Source organism: Lissotriton helveticus, chromosome 10 (assembly GCF_964261635.1).
Source record: "Lissotriton helveticus chromosome 10, aLisHel1.1, whole genome shotgun sequence".
Classification (NCBI taxonomy): Eukaryota; Metazoa; Chordata; class Amphibia; order Caudata; family Salamandridae; genus Lissotriton; species Lissotriton helveticus.
In genome coordinates, this window is record NC_136071.1 from 174437343 (window position 1) to 174463274 (window position 25932).

A 25932-nucleotide genomic window follows, 5' to 3' on the forward strand; every position below is an offset into this window, starting at 1 on the left:
ATGCTTGTGGATGTCTGATGCTTGTGGATGTCTGATGCTTGTGGATGTCTGTTGCTTGTGGATGCTTGATGCTTTTGGATGCCTGACGCTTGTGGATGTCTGATGCTTGTGGATGTCTGATGCTTGTGGATGTCTGATGCTTGTGGATGTCTGATACTTGTGGACGCCTGATGCTTGTGGATGTCTGATGCTCCTGGTTGTCTGATGCTCCTGGTTGTCTGATGTCTGATGCTTGTGGATGCCTGATGCTTGTGCATGTCTGATGCTTGTGGACGTCTGATGCTTCTGGATGTTTGTGGATGTCTGATGCTTCTGGATGTCTGATGCTTCTGGATTTCTGATGCCTGATGCTTGTGGATGTCTGATGCTTGTGGATGTCTGTTGCTTGTGGATATCTGTTGCTTGTGGATGTCTGTTGCTTGTGGATGTGTGACACTTGTGGATGTCTGACGCTTGTGGATGTCTGACGTTTGTGAATGCTTGACGCTTGTGCATGCCTGACGCTTGTGGATGCCTGACGCTTGAAGGTGCCTGATGACTTTGGATGTCTGATGCTTGTGGATGCCTGACGTTTGTGGATGTCTGATGCCTGATGTTTGTGGATGTCTGACGCTTGTGGATGTCTGACGCTTGTGAATACCTGACGCTTGTGGATGTCTGATGCCTGATGCTTGTGGATGTCTGATGTTTGTGGATGTCTGATGCTTGTGGATGTCTGTTGCTTGTGGATGTCTTTTGCTTGTGGATGTCTGTTGCTTGTTGATGCCTGATGCTTGTGGATGCTTGTGGATGTCTGACGCTTGTGGATGTCTGATGTTTGTGAATGCTTGAAGCTTGTGCATGTCTGACGCTTGTGCATGCCTTATGCTTGTGCATACCTGACGCTTGTGGATGCCTGACGCTTGTGGATGCCTGACGCTGATGGTTGTGGATGCCTGATGCTTGTGGATGTCTGATGCTTGAGGATGTCTGTTGCTTGTGGATGTTTGATGCTTGTGGATGCTGGATGTCTGATGCTTGAGGATGTCTGTTGCTTGTGGATGTTTGATGCTTGTGGATGCTTGATGCTTGTGGATGCTTGATGCTTTTGGATGCTTGACGCTTGTGGATGTCTGATGCTTGTGGATGTCTGTTGCTTGTAGATGTCTGATGCTTGTGGATGTCTGATGCTTGTTGATGTCTGATGCTGTGGATGCCTGATGCTTGTGGACGCCTGATGCTTGTGGATGTCTGATGCTCCTGGTTGTCTGATGTCTGATGCTTGTGGATGCCTGAGGCTTGTGTATGTCTGATGCTTGTGGATGCCTGACGCTTGAAGATGCCTGATGACTTTGGATGTCTGATGCTTGTGGATGCCTGATGTTTGTGGATGTCTGATGCCTGATGTTTGTGGATGTCTGACGCTTGTGGATGTCTGACGCTTGTGGATGCCTGACGCTTGTGGATGCCTGACGCTTGTGGATGTCTGATGCCTGATGCTTGTGGATGTCTGATGTTTGTGGATGTCTGATGTTTGTGGATGTCTGATGCTTGTGGATGTCTGATGCTTGTGGATGTCTGATGCTTGTGGATGTCTGTTGCTTGTGGATGTCTTTTGCTTGTGGATGTCTGTTGCTTGTTGATGCCTGATGCTTGTGGATGCTTGTGGATGTCTGACGCTTGTGGATGTCTGACGCTTGTGGATGTCTGATGTTTGTGAATACTTGAAGCTTGTGCATGTCTGACGCTTGTGCATGCCTTACGCTTGTGCATACCTGACGCTGGTGGATGCCTGACGCTTGTGGATGCCTGACGCTGATGGTTGTGGATGCCTGATGCTTGTGGATGTCTGATGCTTGAGGATGTCTGTTGCTTGTGGAGGTTTGATGCTTGTGGATGCTTGATGCTTTTGGATGCCTGACGCTTGTGGATGTCTGATGCTTGTGGATGTCTGTTGCTTGTAGATGTCTGATGCTTGTGGATGTATGATGCTTGTTGATGTCTGATGCTCCTGGTTGTCTGATGCTCCTGGTTGTCTGATGTCTGATGCTTGTGGATGCCTGAGGCTTGTGGACGTCTGATGCTTCTGGATGTTTGTGGATGTCTGATGCTTCTGGATGTCTGATGCTTGTGGATGTCTGATGCCTGATGCTTGTGGATGTCTGATGCTTGTGGATGTCTGTTGCTTGTGGATGTCTGTTGCTTGTGGATGTGTGACACTTGCGGATGTCTGACGCTTGTGGATGTCTGACGTTTGTGAATGCTTTACGCTTGTGCATGCCTGACGCTTGTGGATGCCTGACGCCTGAGGATGCCTGATGCCTTTGGATGTCTGATGCTTGTGGATGCCTGACGTTTGTGGATGTCTGATGCCTGATGTTTGTGGATGTCTGACGCTTGTGGATGTCTGACGCTTGTGGATGCCGGACGCTTGTGGATGCCTGACGCTTGTGGATGTCTGATGCCTGATGCTTGTGGATATCTGATGTTTGTGGATGTCTGATGCTTGTGGATGTCTGATGCTTGTGGATGTCTGTTGCTTGTGGATGTCTGTTGCTTGTTGATGCCTGATGCTTGTGGATGCTTGTGGATGTCTGCCGCTTGTGGATGTCTGATGCTTGTGGATGTCTGATGTTTGTGAATGCTTGAAGCTTGTGCATGCCTGATGCTTGTGCATGCCTTACGCTTGTGCATACCTGACGCTTGTGGATGCCTGACGCTTGTGGATGTCTGATGCTTGTGGATGTCTGATGCTTGTGGATGTCTGATGCTTGTGGATGTCTGATGCCTCTGCTTCCCAGCAGTGTTCCACAAGAGCAATTTCTACCACAGTAGTTTTAGGTCTGTAAACCGCAGTACAAGTACAAGTGCTGATCCTGGAACCTTACTCTTAGGGTAGTCTTTTCACTGTTCAGTTTGTCAATAAAATACAGTGCAGATAATGTTTCTGCCAAATATGGCGCAATTGGTTTTACGGTCATCTTAGGCTACTGCCGAGCACAGGCTAGGGAGTACAGGGGAGTAAAATGAATTGCCCAAACGTGGGACGTCAGTTAATTTAATGATCCAGAAAAATACAATGAACTTGTTAAAGCTGCAGAATATCTTAAGTGTTCAGCAAAAAATGCCTCATCCCAGGCCCAATCAGAAAGGCAGACACTGCTAACAAGGACTGGCAAAGACAATAGGTCTGCCTGTTTTAATTTACGCATATGTTTTAGTTATGTGATACGTCTAGATACAACAGACAGCTCAAAGGAGCATTCAAATACAGCGCACAGCGCAAGTGGCACGTTTGATGCTCAAGATTTTAGTTAACAGGTTTAAAGCTATGCCCCAAATGACATAGCAGCAGCCTGTGGTGCGAGAGACAAATTTTGGGGTGAGGAGGAGGGAGGGGGGAGAGAGTGCACTGCAGAGGAAGAGGCTGAAGGTGGGAGGGCGGGGGAGATAGCGAAAGGGTGAGAGAAGAGGCATTGCACAGAGGGGGATGGGGGAGAGCATTTCTTTGAAGTGTGAAGCTCTCGGCATTGCTGTGGCAGCAAACGGCAAGCGTGTGCACGGGCACATGCACTCGGCTTAATCCGCCTGGTTCAGCTTTCCTGTTTCACCTCTATATGTCTCGATTTGCCCGTTTTCCCTTTCTCTCCCTCTGCTCCTTCACTCGTTTTCACTAGTTTTTTTACCCTTTCTATCTTTCACCTTTCTGCTCTTTTCTGCATCTCTGCTCTTTTGTGCCTTATTTCTGCTGATTTGCCCTCTTTTCTTTATCCCTTCTTTCCTCCCTTTACCTTTCCCCGCCGCTGCTGCCCCCGCGGCCCCTCCCCCCCCAGCACGACCGGCCCAATCCAGCTCCCCTCCCCGCTCCCGCCTCCCAGCTGTCCAGCCCTCCCCGACCCCTACTTAATGGCGGCCACTGCGGGGACAGGCGAGCAAGACCACTGACTCATTGTCAGTGAAATTGCTCTCCCACCCTCGCAGCTCCACCATTAAGTGAGGTGCCCCTGCCCCTGCACTCTTGAGTGTTGGTGATCGCTGGTGCACCGAAGGCGCGTCAAAGGCAAGCACGTCTGCGCCCGTCTGCGACCCGTCCGCGACCAGCACCAGGAACCCTGGACCTCCGTCCCGCCAACGTTACGACCCAGCAGCACTCCACGCACTCAACCCAGGCTGCAACAACAACTGCAAGCTAGCATCACCAGCCGACACCCATGGACCCTTCAGCTGTCACCGCTGCCGGCACACCTGCAGCACCGCCAAGAACACGGATCCAGCACAACCCGCCCACAAGAACACAACCGAACCGAAGACCCTGCAATGCATCCTCCTCAACGTCCGATCCCTCAAAAAACACGCCACAGAAATCTGGGACCTCCTCGACAGCACAACCCCAGACGTAGCATTCTTCACCGAAACCTGGACCAACACCACCTCGGGACCGGACATCGCCATCGCCATCCCCCAAGGATACAAGATCTCCAGGAAGGACCGCCCCATCCACCCAGGAGGAGGAATCGCCATCGTCCACAAATCCAGCCTCCGCCTGAGCACACTCCCTGACGAGTCCAGAGAACTGATGGAACACCTTCACTTCAAGATACTGGCCAGCCCCACCGCCGCCCTCCGAGGAACCCTCATCTACCGACCCCCTGGACCCTGCGGACCCTTCGCCAACTCCATCACGGACATTATCTCCCCGCAGGCCATCGCATCCACCAACCACACCCTGCTGGGAGACCTCAACTTCCACCTCGACAATCAACTGGACCCCAACACCACATCCCTCCTGGACAACCTCCACACCATTGGACTCCTCCAGATCGTGACCGAGCCCACGCACTCAGCAGGACACACCCTCGACCCCCTCTTCACTACAGGAAACTCCATCACCTTCAGCCACACCACCGAACTCCCATGGACCGACCATCGTTGCGTCCACTTCACCTTCAGAACACCCACCATCCACAGACACCAGCACCTGCTTCCACAAAGAAACTGGACCAAAATCACCGATGACCAGCTCACCTCCTCACTCAACAACTCCACCCCAACCATCGCGGAAAACGACGACCCCAACACCGCAGCCCGAACCCTGCATAGATGGATCTCGGACAGCACCAACACCATAGCCCCCCTCAAGATAAACAACAATACCCGTGCCAAGAAAGCCAGATGGTTTACCACCGAACTTCGAGAGTCCAGGCGCACATGCCGCCGCCTCGAAAAGGCCTGGAGAAACACCAAATCCACAGAAGCCCACAACAACTTCAGAGCCGCCACCAACGCCCACCATCAACTCATCAGAGAAACGAGGAAAAAAGCGATTGAAGACAGAATCTCCACCCACGCACACAACAGCAAGGAACTCTTCAGCATCATCAAGGAGTTCGCCCAACCCACCAGCGAGTCTACCGACATCCCTCCCTCACAAGACCTCTGCGACAAACTCAGCATCTTTTTCCACCACAAAATCAAGAGCATCTACGACAACTTCGACGAAGACAACCAACACACTGAACCCTCACCAACCACCCCCGACACCCGGAAACCAGCGATTGATGACTGGACAGCCCTCACCACCGAAGACACACTGAAGACAACGAAGTCAATCCACTCAGGGGCCCCCATGGACCCCTGCCCCCACCACATCTTCAACAGAGCCGCCAACACCATAGCACCCATGCTCCGCCAAACCATCAACCGCTCCCTGGCGACCGCCTCGTTCCCCGACGACTGGAAACACGCCGAGGTCAACCCCCTCCTAAAGAAACCCTCAGCGGACCCCACCGACCTCAAAAACTACAGACCCATCTCCCTGCTCCCGTTCCCAGCGAAAGTCATCGAGAAAGCCATCAACAGCCAACTTGCCACATTCATTGAAGAACACAACATCCTCGACTCCTCCCAATCCGGCTTCAGAAAAAACCACAGTACGGAAACCGCCCTCCTCGCCGCAACAGACGACATCCGCACCTTACTGGACAAAGGAGAAACAGTAGCCCTCATCCTCCTCGACCTATCAGCGGCGTTCGACACAGTCTCCCACCGCACCCTAATACGCAGACTCTATGATGCAGGAATCCAGGACAAGGCCCTCGACTGGATCTGCTCCTTCCTCTCCGGCAGGATGCAGCGAGTCAGACTCCCCCCTTTCCTCTCGGACCCCACACCTATCACCTGCGGAGTCCCCCAGGGCTCCTCCCTCAGCCCGACGCTCTTCAACGTCTACATGGCTCCACTTGCCCCCATCGTCAGAACCTACGGACTCAACATCGTGTCATATGCAGACGACACCCAGCTCATCCTCTCCCTATCCAACGAGCCCAACACCGCCAGACACAACTTTCGAGAAGGCATGGAAGCCGTCGCCAAATGGATGAAAAACAGCTGCCTACAACTAAACACCAACAAAACAGAAGTACTCATCATGGGCCCAAACCCCGATGCCTGGAGCGACACCTGGTGGCCCACCGCCCTCGGAAGCCCGCCAACCCCCACAGACCACGCACACAACCTGGGAATCATCCTGGACTCCGAGCTCAAAATGGACCGCCAGATCAACTCTGTCTCATCTTCCTGCTTCCACACCCTCCGCCTCCTTCGTAAGACCTTCAAATGGATCCCCCTCGAACACCGAAAGACAGTCACTCACGCCCTGGTCACCAGCAGACTCGACTACGGCAACGCACTCTACGCCGGAATAAACAAAAACCTCATCCGCAAGCTACAGAACATCCAGAACGCCGCCGCAAGACTGGTCCTCAACCTGCCAAAACACTGCCACATCTCCCAGCACCTGCGCACACTCCACTGGCTCCCCGTCGAGGTGAGAATCACCTTTAAGATGCTCACCCACGCACACAAGGACCTCCACGGCACCGGACCAGCATACCTGAACAGCCGACTCAAATTCCACGCACCCCAAAGGACTCTACGATCAGCCCAGCTTTCCTACGCCGCGGTCCCCCGCACCAGAAAGACCAGATCGGGAGGCCGCTCCTTCTCCTTCCTCGCGGCCAAAGCATGGAACGCCCTTCCGCTCCACCTCAGACAGACAACATCGCTCCCCATCTTCGCAAGAAACCTCAAAACCTGGCTCTTCGACAGACCCCCTCCTTGATGGAATGGAACCTGCACCCCCCCTCCTCCCCACCCCTAGCGCCTTGAGACCCTTACGGGTGAGTAGTCGCGCTTTAACAAACTCCTGATTGATTGATTGATTGACATCTGCAATGCCAGAGGCATTGGCAGAGGTCGAGACCTAAAAATGGCGTTTAAACTTCTAATAAGCTCATTGTAACTTAACACAGTGTAAAGGCAAAGTCCATCTCCATGACACCCTCCCTTGATCCGAGCACGGATAAGATAAGATAAGATAACGGTCACATTTTGGAATGCAGAGATCAAGAACGACAGTCATAACCAGTCTCAAATTTGCACCAGGGAAACAAATTTAGAACAAAAAACCTTATAGTCTGATAATTGTTCAAATTCAATAAATGTAGCCATTGGACATAGTGAAGTCAATAGGTCTGGGCATTGAAAAAAATTTAGGCTCAGGGAAAAAAAAAGAAAAATATCCAATGTCCAATAAGCGACCTCGGTCATGAAAGAGAGTGAAGCAATGACACATCTCATCCTAACAAGGAATGTGCAAAATATGCAGCAACAGCCTCCAACAGGAAGTCACTGTTCTCATCTGAAAATATTTCAGCCATCCAATTTAACAACGGGAAAGAATATACATGTTCCTCAATTACCGGAGCCTCTAGCACCATCAGAGGACAACTCGGTGGGTTTTAAATGAAGCTGTGTGCCAAGAAATCTTACGCCGCTGTGAACACATTCCAACGACCCAGAACTCCATGCATCGCTGCAAAGGCCATAATCCCTCCGCCAGAACAAAGCAATTCATGAGCAACTAAGGGGCTCATAAGCTGGTCATAATCCGCATCGGGAGACACCGTATTGCAGAGACACAAATCCAGGGCCCAGTCGAAATAGCAACTCAGGCAATGAAAGACAGGCTGGACGCATGTAAAGTAGGAAAATCGAAACGATAATCCATAAACCGCACTCAAAGTAGCAAGAGGCAGCGCTCCATAGTACTCAAGCATTCGGTTACGAACCAGCACCAGCCGTGACAGCTTTTCTTGTAACACAGGACGTGCATCCATTTTCCAGGCTGGAAAAAATCGAATGAAAAAATGCCGGGAACACACCAAATATAGTTTGAAAAGAAGTCACAAGGCCACTGCTTACAACTTTAAAAAAGTGTGCCAGCCTTGTGGTGGAGGATGCATTAAAGATAGTGTGAATTAACTCAGCGAAATGCAAGGGTAAATCAGTATTTAAGAAAGCATGCACCTCTGTGCGGGTGTTTGCCACCTGAAGGACGAATGTCTCACAAGCAGATGTGAGGGCAACTTCTTTCTGGGACAATAGAGCTCTTATGCGACTCATCTTGTTGAACTCTGCTTTCAAGGTCGGAATCGTGGGTCAGATGGAAACATCAAGCTTCCCATGCGGAGGAGGATACATTACATTTTTACAGCAAACCACACGCTCACTGACGGTAACGACATAAGCAATTCCCGCTACTAACCCACAACAATCTTCATTATTTAAAAGTAAATAACCCCCGTTTGCCAGTAATGTGAATGTGGGTACGATAGCAGGCACAGGTGTACCTTTCAAAATACAGGCTAAATTCGGCTCATTTTGTTTACAAGAGCCATGTAATTGGATATGTCTACACATCAATGAGTGATCTGGGGTTTCAGTGCAATCTTCACCATTCAAATAAACTTCCTTACCCACCCTAAGGCATCTATAGGTAAACGGAAGCAACCAAGCTTTATGGAGATAAGCACTGCCTAGAGGCTCATCTCTACCAATAGCAAAGTACTTCACACACGCGTTGAACTTGAATAGAGGAAACGAGAGAGTTATTAACCCGTAGATAAGCCACGTTGCTGAATTGGCCTCAGCCACTGAAAATGGTAAGGGTTCTAACTTCTCAATGTGTAACAGAAAAAGTTGCATCTTTCATTGACATTAAACTATGCTTGTCAGTCAAATTAAACGGGGCAAACAATGATGAGGTGTTCATGCAGTGCCATGGCACTTTTCCAGCTTGCTGTTATCTACAACTGTTAGCACTTTCTCTAAATTAGCCTGATCTATTGCTCTAATGCGGGTAGCAGCCTCAATCTGGGACATTCTCCAGACCTCGTTGTAAATAGCATATATCCATCTTTTAGATCTACCGTTAGCCGGGCCTTTTATAAAATCATTCAGATCAACATCGTCAGTCAGTTTAGATAATTGCAGCTTGACTGACGCCAAAGTGGAATGTTTGAGCCAATTCTGACATAATTTGCCTACAGAATAGGTAGTCACAGAATGGCCACTTTTAAAACGGGGATCCACCCTGACCTGTGTAAAGCCATAAGCCAAACCCAGAAAACGGTGCTGGCAAGAATCAGCACTTCTGTGCCAGAGCAACCAACCCTTGGGATCCAAACTGGATATCTTAAAGGTAGAATTCAGCAACAGATTTTTAAACTCTCTGATCCAAAATTTAGTGGCTTTATTCCAACCGGAATATTCTTCTAATTCAGGACAAGAAGGAGAATTTCATTTTTTAGTAGTAGCCAATCCAAAGCAAGTTGTCTGTGAAATTGTAGAATTCAAGAACAACATATGGTTCGGGATGAGGCATGCACAGGGCAAAGCCTCAGTGCCTTGCACTTGCCAGCTCTTAGAACCCCAAACAGATTTGAGATCAATGGTATCCTTCCACAACTCGCAGCCCCCAACAGCTAATTGGTCTAGAAAGGACTTCGAATACAATAATTTTGTGTCTGTAAGTCTAACCTTGGATGTGGACTTTTTGGTCATCTTAAAATAAATTGCATTGGGATTTGACTGATTAAAATCGGTAAAATAAGTGAACCTTTTCAAAAAGGGAGCAGAACTGCCTTGTACAGGAGCTGGACAATGTTCCCATTGTGTATTAGCTTTATGCAGGTAGTGATTGCCAAAATGTTGGTAACAATACAAATCACCATAATTAGCAGATTCTAAATACAAATCTTCAGCATCAAAGGCAGCATAATATTTCAAATCAGGAAACAAAGCTTCTACGGCCTGAACATCCCAATCATCAGAACGTATATTTTGTTTAATCACATCCCCCATAGAAACTCTAAGCACATTAGGGACATTTGTAACTTCAGTAGGCACATGGATTTGAAATCGAACAGCATCCCATACAATCCCATCTAAGACAGGCCAAGCAGTGATATTAACAAAAGCCAGGTCCCTCTTCAATCTGTGTGATGAGGAATGGGGGAGCCAATGTTCCATTGATATGTCGAATGCATGTTGTCTCCTCAACATAGTGTCCGTTGACAAGTCGAAAAAAATACACCACAAAGCCAATTGACATGAATAGGTAAATCGAAAAAAGCACCAACCAAATGTAGGTCCAAGGTGGAATCAAAAAATGTTTTTTAAACAGTTTTGCCAAAACAGAAATTTTTGAAGGGGTCTTCGATGTGTGAGAGTCAGTGTCAAATGAAAATCTTGATTCTGTAGCCAAACGAGTTTGCAAATCAGGCATCGATAAGTCAGTGGGATAAGTGTAGTCAGTTTCATCATGGTGAGTACCAGGCAGTGAACTCAGTAAAGGACTCGAAACTGCAGGTATCTCGAGGGCAACATCAGGCATTGGATCAGAAGCCGGGGCCAAAACAGAATTTCTCAAAATCGAAGGACATGAGACTGCCGGTGTCATACTAAGAAGAATCGGCCACTCTGTGTATTTTGACATTGTCAATGGAGATATACCTATTTTCTTTACGACCTGGAAGTGGTGGTAAAATGACTATTCTTGTGCCCTTCACTCCAAGCACTGGAACTGGAGCACGATAAGAGGGACCAAATTCTTTCTTTTTTTCGATCTTCTCTCGAACCAGTTCTCCAACTTTGGGTTGGCCAGCCAACTACCGGAATCTGCAACGCAGCTTCAGATGTGCAGGGCAAATGCTCCTTTGCAAGATCGTTTCTCGTCTTTTGTAGATCCTGTAAAAAATTGCAATGTTCATCTACGTCAAAGGAGGCAGCAACAGCCGCCTGGTCTAGACCGTCAAGGTCCGGGACAAACATATTGATACCAAAGAGCATTTTGTATGGGGTCCGCCCACCCAGAGACCTTCTAGGGAGATTATTAAGGGCACGCTGCACGCTATTGAGGTGGGCCAGCCAGTTCCTGCCAGTGCCTATAACCCTAGCTGTCGAAGACTGCTTTAAATTACGGTTCATTCGTTCCACAACACTATTACCTTCAGGTCTGTATGGAGACGAAAACTTGACTTGGAACCCCAACGAAGCCATGGCATCCTTATACGCTTTAGAGGCGAAAGCAGGACCCTGATCCGAATGGAAGGTACCACAGGCAAAAATCCCTACAAAGACACGCAAGTCTCTTATGACAGTTCGCGAATCAGCGCTGCGGTGTAGCCACATGCACACAAACCGTGTGCATGAATCAACTGCTACTAAGATGTACTTATACGCAGTATCAGAAGAAAAAGGACCGCAGTGATCTAAGTAAACACAACCAAGTGGCTTATTAGAAATGTACAACTGTGTCTGGGGCGGACGCGCAGCAGTTGAAGGTTTAATCTGCTGGCAAATGTCACATTGAAGGACATATTCACGCGTCTGCTTGTACAGTCCCCGCCGAAACGCCCGCATGCGCAGACGCAACACCTTCATGGGCAGCTGTAATCAGTGTGGACCTGCGGTCCGCGTTGGGAATTAACTTTTCACCAACGTCTGGTATTTTCACATAAGGAACTTTATCAGGACTTAAATGGTATGTATACTTCGAAGGGAATCCCTTCGGATATTTACTTCCCTTCTCAGTCGCGGCTACAGCCGCCAAGATATCATCATCAATCTTACTCTTGGAACGCTTAACTGCTGATTTTGCGACCTCATCGGCCAAGGAATTGTCAACAGTGTGAACTCCCACGCGCTGATGACCAAGAGTGTGAATTACATACATGAGTGGCAACTGCTCTTTAAGCTCAGCCACTCGGACCCAGATCATTCTATGTTTTATTCTGCTACCCTTGGAATCACGAAAATCATTCTGAATCCAAAAGAACAGATTTTCATTGTAAGACTGGACACAGTAGTAAGAATCACTCACAATAAGAGTCATCACACTAGGATCAGCGTACTCCAATGCAAGCATTAGAGCACGACGCTCTGCCAATTGTGCAGTGCAGTCCCCTAAAGTCTGCGTGTGCACGACCTTGGACTTGAAATCATCATTCACCATGGCACCTACCACAATGGTGCAAGCTGAAACGTATGAGTGCTTAGACCCATGCGCAACTTGTGCTGAACCATCAGTGTAAATGATACAATGGAAATTCTCCAAAGGATGCATAGTCAATGGGGCAGGATGAACAAATTCATACTGTAAAAACTCTTGTGACTGTAAGGAGGCATCAAAAACAAACGTGACATCCGGAGACATCAGGTAACGCAGTCCATTGTATCCACGGTGGGTGCTAAGCTTTAGAATTGGGTACACTGGCTTTCGTCACTGCTTCAAGTGCAGGATACGGAGTAACAACCAACATGCGGTTTCCCTGCGACAGTGCTCGTTCCCTGTGAATCGCCATTTGCACTGCTGTCAAAACTTTTTCCACAGTGGAAAACCGCATTTCAGCCAAAGTGTACAAGTGTGACTTGTAAGCAATAGGTACTGTGTCACCTTCGTTAAAAGTAAGGTAAGTGAAACCCACCGCCCCAGGGATGATTCTTATCACGAGGTTGGTGTGGTTATCACGAGTCAGTAAGAATTTAGATTAAAGAAGATCAGCCTGCAAAGATTGCAAAATGGCTGAATGTTCTGGCAGCCAGCAAGATTTGGTAAAATTTGGTTGTATCAAAGCATACAAAGGCTTGATACCCTGGGCCTATTCCGGAATGTATGTACGCCCAAAATTCAAAAATCCCAGCAAGGACTGTCATTTTTTCAGAGTTGTAGAAGCGCGCAGTTGTGCGCATTTCTCCAAGAAGTGAGGAGCCAATCCTCGACCTTCATTGTTGAGCTCATAGCCCAGAAACAACACTGTGTACTCTGCAATGTGAGACTTAGCAAAGTTGAATTTGTAACCGAAGTCCGCAAAGCTACAAATTAAGCGGTCAACGCAACACAGATGCTCCCAAAGTTCGTCGTCTGTGAGATAGATGTCATCCACATACGAACACGCATCTGGGTCAACTCTCTCCAAGAGAGTTACAATGCGGGCGGCAAACACACCTGGACTAATTTTATAGCACATCGCTAGGCGTTTAAATTGGCGTTATTTGCCGCCACAGGTAAAACTGGTCCATTGGGAACTTAGACCATCCAAATTGTGGGCAAAAAAAACATTAGATATATCAAGTGTGGTTTTAAACCATTTTCGCACAAGACCATCCACTAAAGCAGAGCCATGGGTATTCTGTACTGCAAAGGTACGGCAAAGCAAGTTTAAATGCCGGTAATCCAATACCAAACGTCGGGTTTGGTCACAGTAAAAAGTGGGTTATTGATCGGTGACACACAAGTTTCAATTACACCTTGATATTCTGTGAAGAATCGTCCAGCTTGCCTTTTCCGTCTTTTGGGCGGGGCTGGTCGCGAGTCTGCGGGCCACCCCTACCTCTTCCGCCGCCTCCACCACCAGATGATGAGGCAGATGTGTCCTGAAAAGAACGAGGAGAGCATTGATCAGGAACCTGAAATCTATCAGGCGACTTAATCGTACTGCGGTCGCGCAAGTCATAAATGCGCTCAGTAGACGCAGGCACTGGTGATGGGGGACGTGACTCCTGTTTCTGTTGTTGTTTACCCTGTTTTTTGTTTTTAGACCAATTTTGCTTCTTGGTCTTGGGTTGATCGTCAGTTTCAGACTTCGACCCTTGGGGTTGCTTTTTCTCTTCAGTAGAAAATTGTTTGGCACCCAGAATATCACGGCCACTGGTTTTATAAGCAGCCGTGATAATCTTCGGTAACTGCCGGGGTTTATCTGCATCGGGGACCGCGAGCAAAGCATTAGACACCTGAAATGTTACTGCGTCTCCCTTTATGTTAGAAAGTTTGAGCTCGGAAAATACGTCAAAAGCGCCGCATAGTCTCATTCCCAATTCAACCGCAGCCTCAGGTCCGTGTTCATCCTGAACACGCTTAATGACCGTAGGAAGGACAGCCATTGACGGAGTGCCAAAGCCCATGACTCGCAGTCACCGGCGTCCGGTATCAAGTCTTTCAGCAAACTAATTGTAAGAATCCTGTGTTTTTCAACAGGGGTTGTGTTAGGAAATACTGCTTCCAGCTGGTCAAATTTCTCGGCAAGGCAGAAAGGCATATCATTCTTATCCTGGGGACGCTTGCCCATCACAGCATTAACCATTACTGGTCTCAGCCTCATACCACTAGGTCCGGCTGGAAGCATCGCAACACCCAGGGCCCCACCCGGGAGATTGCGGGTAATGTATTGTACCAAGGCCCTAATAACTGCAATTGCGGTTGTATGTAGGACCAGTAGGTCAGCAACGGGTAGAGCACCCGATCTAGGATGCGGAGTAGATCCTGCCAAAATAGGCCAAGTTGCGCCTGGAATGGACAAAGGACCCAATCTATTTGTCGCTGTTCCCATGATGCACTGGGCCAGGGACAGACTAATTTGCATACAGCCAGGTTCTGAGCTGGGATGGGGCAGTGAGATAAATAACGGTGATGGATCAAGCCCTGATCTTTGGACTGGGTAAGAGTGGTCTGCTTAATTCAGACACTCTGTTCATCACCACCCCCTTTTCTGTATCGTTTTTGGCCACTATAGGTGTGGCAGGGTATACTCAGACATGAGTCCCTTTCTCACTGCTCCATCAGGATTCAAGCAAGCCGGGCCGAAGAGGCTGAAATGCCAGAAACCGGTCCCCGGTAGCTTGTCTCCTTTCTGGTGAAGAATTGGCTTTGTAGTTTGGTCTGCCCTGTTCCCATGATGCACTGGGCCAGGGACAGACTAATTTGCATACAGCCAGGTTCTGAGCTGTTATGGGGCAGTGAGATAAATAACGGTGATGGATCAAGCCCTGATCTTTGGACTGGGTAAGAGTGGTCTGCTTAATTCAGACACTCTGTTCATCACCACCCCCTTTTCTGTATCGTTTTTGGCCACTATAGGTGTGGCAGGGTATACTCAGACATGAGTCCCTTTCTCACTGCTCCATCAGGATTCAAGCAAGCCGGGCCGAAGAGGCTGAAATGCCAGAAACCGGTCCCCGGTAGCTTGTCTCCTTTCTGGTGAAGAATTGGCTTTGTAGTTTGGTCTGCCCTGTTCCCATGATGCACTGGGCCAGGGACAGACTAATTTGCATACAGCCAGGTTCTGAGCTGGGATGGGGCAGTGAGATAAATAACGGTGATGGATCAAGCCCTGATCTTTGGACTGGGTAAGAGTGGTCTGCTTAATTCAGACACTCTGTTCATCACCACCCCCTTTTCTGTATCGTTTTTGGCCACTATAGGTGTGGCAGGGTATACTCAGACATGAGTCCCTTTCTCACTGCTCCATCAGGATTCAAGCAAGCCGGGCCGAAGAGGCTGAAATGCCAGAAACCGGTCCCCGGTAGCTTGTCTCCTTTCTGGTGAAGAATTGGCTTTGTAGTTTGGTCTGCCCTGTTCCCATGATGCACTGGGCCAGGGACAGACTAATTTGCATACAGCCAGGTTCTGAGCTGGGATGGGGCAGTGAGATAAATAACGGTGATGGATCAAGCCCTGATCTTTGGACTGGGTAAGAGTGGTCTGCTTAATTCAGACACTCTGTTCATCACCACCCCCTTTTCTGTATCAATGAGTGGGGAAGGGCACCATTAAACCAAACACGATGCTGCCAAGCATTAATTGGAACTTCCTGTGTCCTATAAGGAACATATTCTGCGGGCATGGCTGAGTGAGTATATGTGTGAAACACACCAGAATTTGCGTCCACTGCAGGAAAAGTCACCCACGAGTAAAAGATCTCATATGGGTAGGCGACTTCAGCACTCACCACCATGCCCTCCAAGGCGACGTTATAAGTCTGCAAATGATTGCGTACCGCTTTTCTTGTAACACAGGACGTGCATCCATTTTCCAGGCTGGAAAAAATCGAATGAAAAAATGCCGGGAACACACCAAATATAGTTTGAAAAGAAGTCACAAGGCCACTGCTTACAACTTTAAAAAAGTGTGCCAGCCTTGTGGTGGAGGATGCATTAAAGATAGTGTGAATTAACTCAGCGAAATGCAAGGGTAAATCAGTATTTAAGAAAGCATGCACCTCTGTGCGGGTGTTTGCCACCTGAAGGACGAATGTCTCACAAGCAGATGTGAGGGCAACTTCTTTCTGGGACAATAGAGCTCTTATGCGACTCATCTTGTTGAACTCTGCTTTCAAGGTCGGAATCGTGGGTCAGATGGAAACATCAAGCTTCCCATGCGGAGGAGGATACATTACATTTTTACAGCAAACCACACGCTCACTGACGGTAACGACATAAGCAATTCCCGCTACTAACCCACAACAATCTTCATTATTTAAAAGTAAATAACCCCCGTTTGCCAGTAATGTGAATGTGGGTACGATAGCAGGCACAGGTGTACCTTTCAAAATACAGGCTAAATTCGGCTCATTTTGTTTACAAGAGCCATGTAATTGGATATGTCTACACATCAATAAGTGATCTGGGGTTTCAGTGCAATCTTCACCATTCAAATAAACTTCCTTACCCACCCTAAGGCATCTATAGGTAAACGGAAGCAACCAAGCTTTATGGAGATAAGCACTGCCTAGAGGCTCATATCTACCAATAGCAAAGTACTTCACACACGCGTTGAACTTGAATAGAGGAAACGAGAGAGTTATTAACCCGTAGATAAGCCACGTTGCTGAATTGGCCTCAGCCACTGAAAATGGTAAGGGTTCTAACTTCTCAATGTGTAACAGAAAAAGTTGCATCTTTCATTGACATTAAACTATGCTTGTCAGTCAAATTAAACGGGGCAAACAATGATGAGGTGTTCATGCAGTGCCATGGCACTTTTCCAGCTTGCTGTTATCTACAACTGTTAGCACTTTCTCTAAATTAGCCTGATCTATTGCTCTAATGCGGGTAGCAGCCTCAATCTGGGACATTCTCCAGACCTCGTTGTAAATAGCATATATCCATCTTTTAGATCTACCGTTAGCCGGGCCTTTTATAAAATCATTCAGATCAACATCGTCAGTCAGTTTAGATAATTGCAGCTTGACTGACGCCAAAGTGGAATGTTTGAGCCAATTCTGACATAATTTGCCTACAGAATAGGTAGTCACAGAATGGCCACTTTTAAAACGGGGATCCACCCTGACCTGTGTAAAGCCATAAGCCAAACCCAGAAAACGGTGCTGGCAAGAATCAGCACTTCTGTGCCAGAGCAACCAACCCTTGGGATCCAAACTGGATATCTTAAAGGTAGAATTCAGCAACAGAGTTTTAAACTCTCTGATCCAAAATTTAGTGGCTTTATTCCAACCGGAATATTCTTCTAATTCAGGACAAGAAGGAGAATTTCATTTTTTAGTAGTAGCTAATCCAAAGCAAGTTGTCTGTGAAATTGTAGAATTCAAGAACAACATATGGTTCGGGATGAGGCATGCACAGGGCAAAGCCTCAGTGCCTTGCACTTGCCAGCTCTTAGAACCCCAAACAGATTTGAGATCAATGGTATCCTTCCACAACTCGCAGCCCCCAACAGCTAATTGGTCTAGAAAGGACTTTGAATACAATAATTTTGTGTCTGTAAGTCTAACCTTGGATGTGGACTTTTTGGTCATCTTAAAATAAATTGCATTGGGATTTGACTGATTAAAATCGGTAAAATAAGTGAACCTTTTCAAAAAGGGAGCAGAACTGCCTTGTACAGGAGCTGGACAATGTTCCCATTGTGTATTAGCTTTATGCAGGTAGTGATTGCCAAAATGTCGGTAACAATACAAATCACCATAATTAGCAGATTCTAAATACAAATCTTCAGCATCAAAGGCAGCATAATATTTCAAATCAGGAAACAAAGCTTCTACGGCCTGAACATCCCAATCATCAGAACGTATATTTTGTTTAATCACATCCCCCATAGAAACTCTAAGCACATTAGGGACATTTGTAACTTCAGTAGGCACATGGATTTGAAATCGAACAGCATCCCATACAATCCCATCTAAGACAGGCCAAGCAGTGATATTAACAAAAGCCAGGTCCCTCTTCAATCTGTGTGATGAGGAATGGGGGAGCCAATGTTCCATTGATATGTCGAATGCATGTTGTCTCCTCAACATAGTGTCCGTTGACAAGTCGAAAAAAATACACCACAAAGCCAATTGACATGAATAGGTAAATCGAAAAAAGCACCAACCAAATGTAGGTCCAAGGTGGAATCAAAAAATGTTTTTTAAACAGTTTTGCCAAAACAGAAATTTTTGAAGGGGTCTTCGATGTGTGAGAGTCAGTGTCAAATGAAAATCTTGATTCTGTAGCCAAACGAGTTTGCAAATCAGGCATCGATAAGTCAGTGGGATAAGTGTAGTCAGTTTCATCATGGTGAGTACCAGGCAGTGAACTCAGTAAAGGACTCGAAACTGCAGGTATCTCGAGGGCAACATCAGGCATTGGATCAGAAGCCGGGGCCAAAACAGAATTTCTCAAAATCGAAGGACATGAGACTGCCGGTGTCATACTAAGAAGAATCGGCCACTCTGTGTATTTTGACATTGTCAATGGAGATATACCTATTTTCTTTACGACCTGGAAGTGGTGGTAAAATGACTATTCTTGTGCCCTTCACTCCAAGCACTGGAACTGGAGCACGATAAGAGGGACCAAATTCTTTCTTTTTTTCGATCTTCTCTCGAACCAGTTCTCCAACTTTGGGTTGGCCAGCCAACTACCGGAATCTGCAACGCAGCTTCAGATGTGCAGGGCAAATGCTCCTTTGCAAGATCGTTTCTCGTCTTTTGTAGATCCTGTAAAAAATTGCAATGTTCATCTACGTCAAAGGAGGCAGCAACAGCCGCCTGGTCTAGACCGTCAAGGTCCGGGACAAACATATTGATACCAAAGAGCATTTTGTATGGGGTCCGCCCACCCAGAGACCTTCTAGGGAGATTATTAAGGGCACGCTGCACGCTATTGAGGTGGGCCAGCCAGTTCCTGCCAGTGCCTATAACCCTAGCTGTCGAAGACTGCTTTAAATTACGGTTCATTCGTTCCACAACACTATTACCTTCAGGTCTGTATGGAGACGAAAACTTGACTTGGAACCCCAACGAAGCCATGGCATCCTTATACGCTTTAGAGGCGAAAGCAGGACCCTGATCCGAATGGAAGGTACCACAGGCAAAAATCTCTACAAAGACACGCAAGTCTCTTATGACAGTTCGCGAATCAGCGCTGCGGTGTAGCCACACGCACACAAACCGTGTGCATGAATCAACTGCTACTAAGATGTACTTATACGCAGTATCAGAAGAAAAAGGACCGCAGTGATCTAAGTAAACACAACCAAGTGGCTTATTAGAAATGTACAACTGTGTCTGGGGCGGACGCGCAGCAGTTGAAGGTTTAATCTGCTGGCAAATGTCACATTGAAGGACATATTCACGCGTCTGCTTGTACAGTCCCCGCCGAAACGCCCGCATGCTCAGACGCAACACCTTCATGGGCAGCTGTAATCAGTGTGGACCTGCGGTCCGCGTTGGGAATTAACTTTTCACCAACGTCTGGTATTTTCACATAAGGAACTTTATCAGGACTTAAATGGTATGTATACTTCGAAGGGAATCCCTTAGGATATTTACTTCCCTTCTCAGTCGCGGCTACAGCCGCCAAGATATCATCATCAATCTTACTCTTGGAACGCGTAACTGCTGATTTTGCGACCTCATCGGCCAAGGAATTGTCAACAGCGTGAACTCCCACGCGCTGATGACCAAGAGTGTGAATTACATACATGAGTGGCAACTGCTCTTTAAGCTCAGCCACTCGGACCCAGATCATTCTATGTTTTATTCTGCTACCCTTGGAATCACGAAAATCATTCTGAATCCAAAAGAACAGATTTTCATTGTAAGACTGGACACAGTAGTAAGAATAACTCACAATAAGAGTCATCACACTAGGATCAGCGTACTCCAATGCAAGCATTAGAGCACGACGCTCTGCCAATTGTGCGGTGCAGTCCCCTAAAGTCTGCGTGTGCACGGCCTTGGACTTGAAATAATCATTCACCATGGCACCTACCACAATGGTGCAAGCTGAAACGTATGAGTGCTTAGACCCATGCGCAACTTGTGCTGAACCATCAGTGTAAATGATACAATGGAAATTCTCCAAAGGATGCATAGTCAATGGGGCAGGATGAACAAATTCATACTGTAAAAACTCTTGTGACTGTAAGGAGGCATCAAAAACAAACGTGACATCCGGAGACGTCAGGTAACGCAGTCCATTGTATCCACGGTGGGTGCTAAGCTTTAGAATTGGGTACACTGGCTTTCGTCACTGCTTCAAGTGCAGGATACGGAGTAACAACCAACATGCGGTTTCCCTGCGACAGTGCTCGTTCCCTGTGAATCGCCATTTGCACTGCTGTCAAAACTTTTTCCACAGTGGAAAACCGCATTTCAGCCAAAGTGTACAAGTGTGACTTGTAAGCAATAGGTACTGTGTCACCTTCGTTAAAAGTAAGGTAAGTGAAACCCACCGCCCCAGGGATGATTCTTATCACCAGGTTGGTGTGGTTATCACGAGTCAGTAAGAATTTAGATTAAAGAAGATCAGCCTGCAAAGATTGCAAAATGGCTGAATGTTCTGGCAGCCAGCAAGATTTGGTAAAATTTGGTTGTATCAAAGCATACAAAGGCTTGATACCCTGGGCCTATTCCGGAATGTATGTACGCCCAAAATTCAAAAATCCCAGCAAGGACTGTCATTTTTTCAGAGTTGTAGAAGCGCGCAGTTGTGCGCATTTCTCCAAGAAGTGAGGAGCCAATCCTCGACCTTCATTGTTGAGCTCATAGCCCAGAAACAACACTGTGTACTCTGCAATGTGAGACTTAGCAAAGTTGAATTTGTAACCGAAGTCCGCAAAGCTACAAATTAAGCGGTCAACGCAACACAGATGCTCCCAAAGTTCGTCGTCTGTGAGATAGATGTCATCCACATACGAACACGCATCTGGGTCAACTCTCTCCAAGAGAGTTACAATGCGGGCGGCAAACACACCTGGACTAATTTTATAGCACATCGCTAGGCGTTTAAATTGGCGTTATTTGCCGCCACAGGTAAAACTGGTCCATTGGGAACTTAGACCATCCAAATTGTGGGCAAAAAAAACATTAGATATATCAAGTGTGGTTTTAAACCATTTTCGCACAAGACCATCCACTAAAGCAGAGCCATGGGTATTCTGTACTGCAAAGGTACGGCAATGCGAGTTTAAATGCCGGTAATCCAATACCAAACGTCGGGTTTGGTCACAGTAAAAAGTGGGTTATTGATCGGTGACACACAAGTTTCAATTACACCTTGATATTCTGTGAAGAATCGTCCAGCTTGCCTTTTCCGTCTTTTGGGCGGGGCTGGTCGCGAGTCTGCGGGCCACCCCTACCTCTTCCGCCGCCTCCACCACCGGATGATGAGGCAGATGTGTCCTGAAAAGAACGAGGAGAGCATTGTTCAGGAACCTGAAATCTATCAGGCGACTTAATCGTACTGCGGTCGCGCAAGTCATAAATGCGCTCAGTAGACGCAGGCACTGGTGATGGGGGACGTGACTCCTGTTTCTGTTGTTGTTTACCCTGTTTTTTGTTTTTAGACCAATTTTGCTTCTTGGTCTTGGGTTGATCGTCAGTTTCAGACTTCGACCCTTGGGGTTGCTTTTTCTCTTCAGTAGAAAATGGCTTGGCACCCAGAATATCACGGCCACTGGTTTTATAAGCAGCCGTGATAATCTTCGGTAACTGCCGGGGTTTATCTGCATCGGGGACCGCGAGCAAAGCATTAGACACCTGAAATGTTACCGCGTCTCCCTTTATGTTAGAAAGTTTGAGCTCGGAAACTACGTCAAAAGCGCCGCATAGTCTCATTCCCAATTCAACCGCAGCCTCAGGTCCGTGTTCATCCTGAACACGCTTAATGACCGTAGGAAGGACAGCCATTGACGGAGTGCCAAAGCCCATGACTCGCAGTCACCGGCGTCCGGTATCAAGTCTTTCGGCAAACTAATTGTAAGAATCCTGTGTTTTTCAACAGGGGTTGTGTTAGGAAATACTGCTTCCAGCTGGTCAAATTTCTCGGCAAGGCAGAAAGGCATATCATTCTTATCCTGGGGACGCTTGCCCATCACAGCATTAACCATTACTGGTCTCAGCCTCATACCACTAGGTCCGGCTGGAAGCATCGCAACACCCAGGGCCCCACCCGGGAGATTGCGGGTAATGTATTGTACCAAGGCCCTAATAACTGCAATTGCGGTTGTATGTAGGACCAGTAGGTCAGCAACGGGTAGAGCACCCGATCTAGGATGCGGAGTAGATCCTGCCAAAATAGGCCAAGTTGCGCCTGGAATGGACAAAGGACCCAATCTAGTTGTCACTAATGAGTGGGGAAGGGCACCATTAAACCAAACACGATGCTGCCAAGCATTAATTGGAACTTCCTGTGTCCTATAAGGAACATATTCTGCGGGCATGGCTGAGTGAGTATATGTGTGAAACACACCAGAATTTGCGTCCACTGCAGGAAAAGTCACCCACGAGTAAAAGATCTCATATGGGTAGGCGACTTCAGCACTCACCACCATGCCCTCCAAGGCGACGTTATAAGTCTGCAAATGATTGCGTACCGCAATGCGACTATGCTGCGGTATGTCAATGTCACCCATTCAGACACAGAAATAAAATGTGACAATACAAAATCAACGTAGCACAACTGGGTAGTAATTCAAACGAAAATTGTTTTCAAGCTTGAATAAACCTATCTAACTATAGGTAGGTTTGTCCGACACTACTATTATCCGGAAACAAAAGTGAAGGGGTTAAGGACTAATAGAAGTACTACTCAAGTGTCATATAATAAGACCAACAACGCTTGGGCGCCATGTCGCAGGGATTCTGCTCCTACATAGAACTGTGCATAAAGACTTGGAACCTCAGTGAATTAGGGTGTGCCAAAACTCACCTTAGTATCCAAAATCCCCTACCAGACTACCAATCAGTGTCTCATTGGTTCTTCCATACCTCCAATGATTAGACAACCTAGAATATAAACTTAGAATACCTCAGGTAACGTTGAACACACAAACACTCTTTCGTTATACTATCATACCAGTTCAAAACGAGGAGTAAATGAATACACATGCAAGTTTGAAATATTTATTTCTAATGCCGTGTTCTCAAGCACAGTATCTTAGCTAATACAAGCAGACATATTATCAGCAACAAGGTTATCAGCATAGTTATTATTCCATAGTATACAAAGGGAGAAAGCATGTTAAAATGATAAAGGGGAAGAAGGCTGAATTGCACCTCAGTCTTACCCTCCCTTGCTAGTATATTATATTATATCTACAGAAGGTCTCTTTGGGTTTACAAGGGCGGCCCCATACCTCTGGTCCTAGTAGAAATGGATCACATCATTTTCTACACCAGCTCTCTGCATACAAATGTTCTCCAACTGTGTGTGCATGCTCTGCGCAGTGCATTATTAAACGTGCCAAAATCACAGGTGGCCACAGCTGCATATGTGTTATGTCTTGGACGTGCGCTGATCAGACCGAACAACAACCACTGTGTTGAAATAACCTTGAAGGCCTCGGTACTCACTGTTCAGACATAGCTTACCAAGCAGGGCTGATACTATAGGAAAACATATTATTCTCGCGTGAAGCAAAATATTCTGCTAGACTCTAAACATTTATAATATTGTGTGCCATGTGCAAAATCAGAAGAGAGGAAAAATGGCGTTTAAACTTCTAATAAGCTCATGCCAACTTAACAAAGTCCATCTCCATGACAACCCACAAATCAACCCTGTACGTGCATGCCTCCTGGACCAGGACACAGGAGGGGTATGGTCTTGAGAGGAATCATCTCACCATATAAATTTCCTCGAACTAACTGCTGGCCTTTACGCTCTTATGAGCTTCAAGCACTCCCTGCAGGGGAGGTCGGTCGTTTTGAAGATGGACAATATTTCCGCAGTAGCCTACATCAATCAGTTGGGAGGTACGAAATCTGCCGACCTTTCCAACCTAGCCAAGAGGCTCTGGATATCTGCTTAGAACACAAAATTGCCCTCAAAGCGGAGTACTACCCAGGAAAATCAATTGTCTCTGCCGATTGGAATTCCAGATTTCTTTCGGACTTCAGCAACTGGAAGCTCAACGTCGCTGTTTTCGACTCGCTGAATTCGTTCTGGGGTCCCTTCAAGATAGACCTTTTTGCGAGCCGTCTCACTTCTCAACTGGAACATTACTACAGCTGGATGCCGGATCCCGGTGCTCTAGCAGTGAACGCATTCCTTCAACCCTGGTCAGGGATCAATGCATATGCCTTTCCCCCATTTGCAATGATCCAGAGAGTTTTGCAGAAAGTGAGACAAGACCGATGCTCTCTAGTCCTGATAACTCCCTTTTGGCCGTCACAGTTCTGGAGCTAACATGCGAACTTCCCTTTCTGATACCTTCTCTAGAGGATCTCCTTACAGACGTAAATGGAGATTCTCACCTCCTGACCCTGTCTGGGAGTTTGAACCTTCTTGCTTGGAGAGTGTCAGGAGATCCAACGAAGTCTCAGGACTTTTGACATCAGCTGCTCCTCTCCTCAGAGAGTCATGGGCGCCGGGAACTCACTACAGATACAATAATATCTGGAAATCTTGGTTTTGTTGGTGCCAGGAAAGGGATTTGGATCCCATACAGGCACCTATCGTTGATGTAGTGAACTTTCTTGCTGAACTTTTTGACAAAGGTTTAAGTTATAGATCGATTAATTGCTATAGATCTGCTATCTCCGCAGGTCATGTTCTTGTTAACGGGAAGACAGCCGGTAAAAACGTCATTGTTTGTAGAGTTATGAAGAGCATTCATCTCAAAAGACCCCCGAAACCAAAATATGATACCCTCTGGGATGTGAATTTGATTCTAGATCTTTTCATCTCTTGGCCCGACAATTCTCTTTTGAATAGGAAACTTCTCTCCATTAAACTCGCTACTCTTCTTTGCCTTATCTCTTGTCAAAGAGTTTCTGATGTTAAAGCTCTAGAGATCTCCAACAGATCCTATAATTTATTTGGAGTTCAATTTGAGGTTTACAGAAAAACGAAAACCATGTCTGACTCAATCTTTTACCCTCGTTTCGACCCTTGCCCGAAACTTTGTGTAGTTGAATGTATGAAAGCGTAAGATCAAAAAATGTCGAACCTGCGACCTATTAATGATATTCAACTCCTTATTTCCTTTGTTAAACCCCATAAAGCCATTTCCTCTACTTCCATTGCTCGGTGGGTTAAGTCTGCTATGAATTTAGCAGGTATTAACGTAGCCAAGTTTCAAGCTCATTCACTGAGAGGTGCTATGGCGAGTAAGCCACTATGGTCTGGAGGTAAGTTGGATGATATTCTTAAAGCTGCTGACTGGTCTAACGCTAGTACCTTTGCTAGACACTATTGTAAACCAATTGAACACATGTCTAATGTCGTTTTACAAGGCTACCAACATGCATAATGTAGCCTCCGTTCTTGTAATGAAATTGCGATTCTCCTATTAGCATGCCTAGAGAATCCAGATTTCATTAAAGA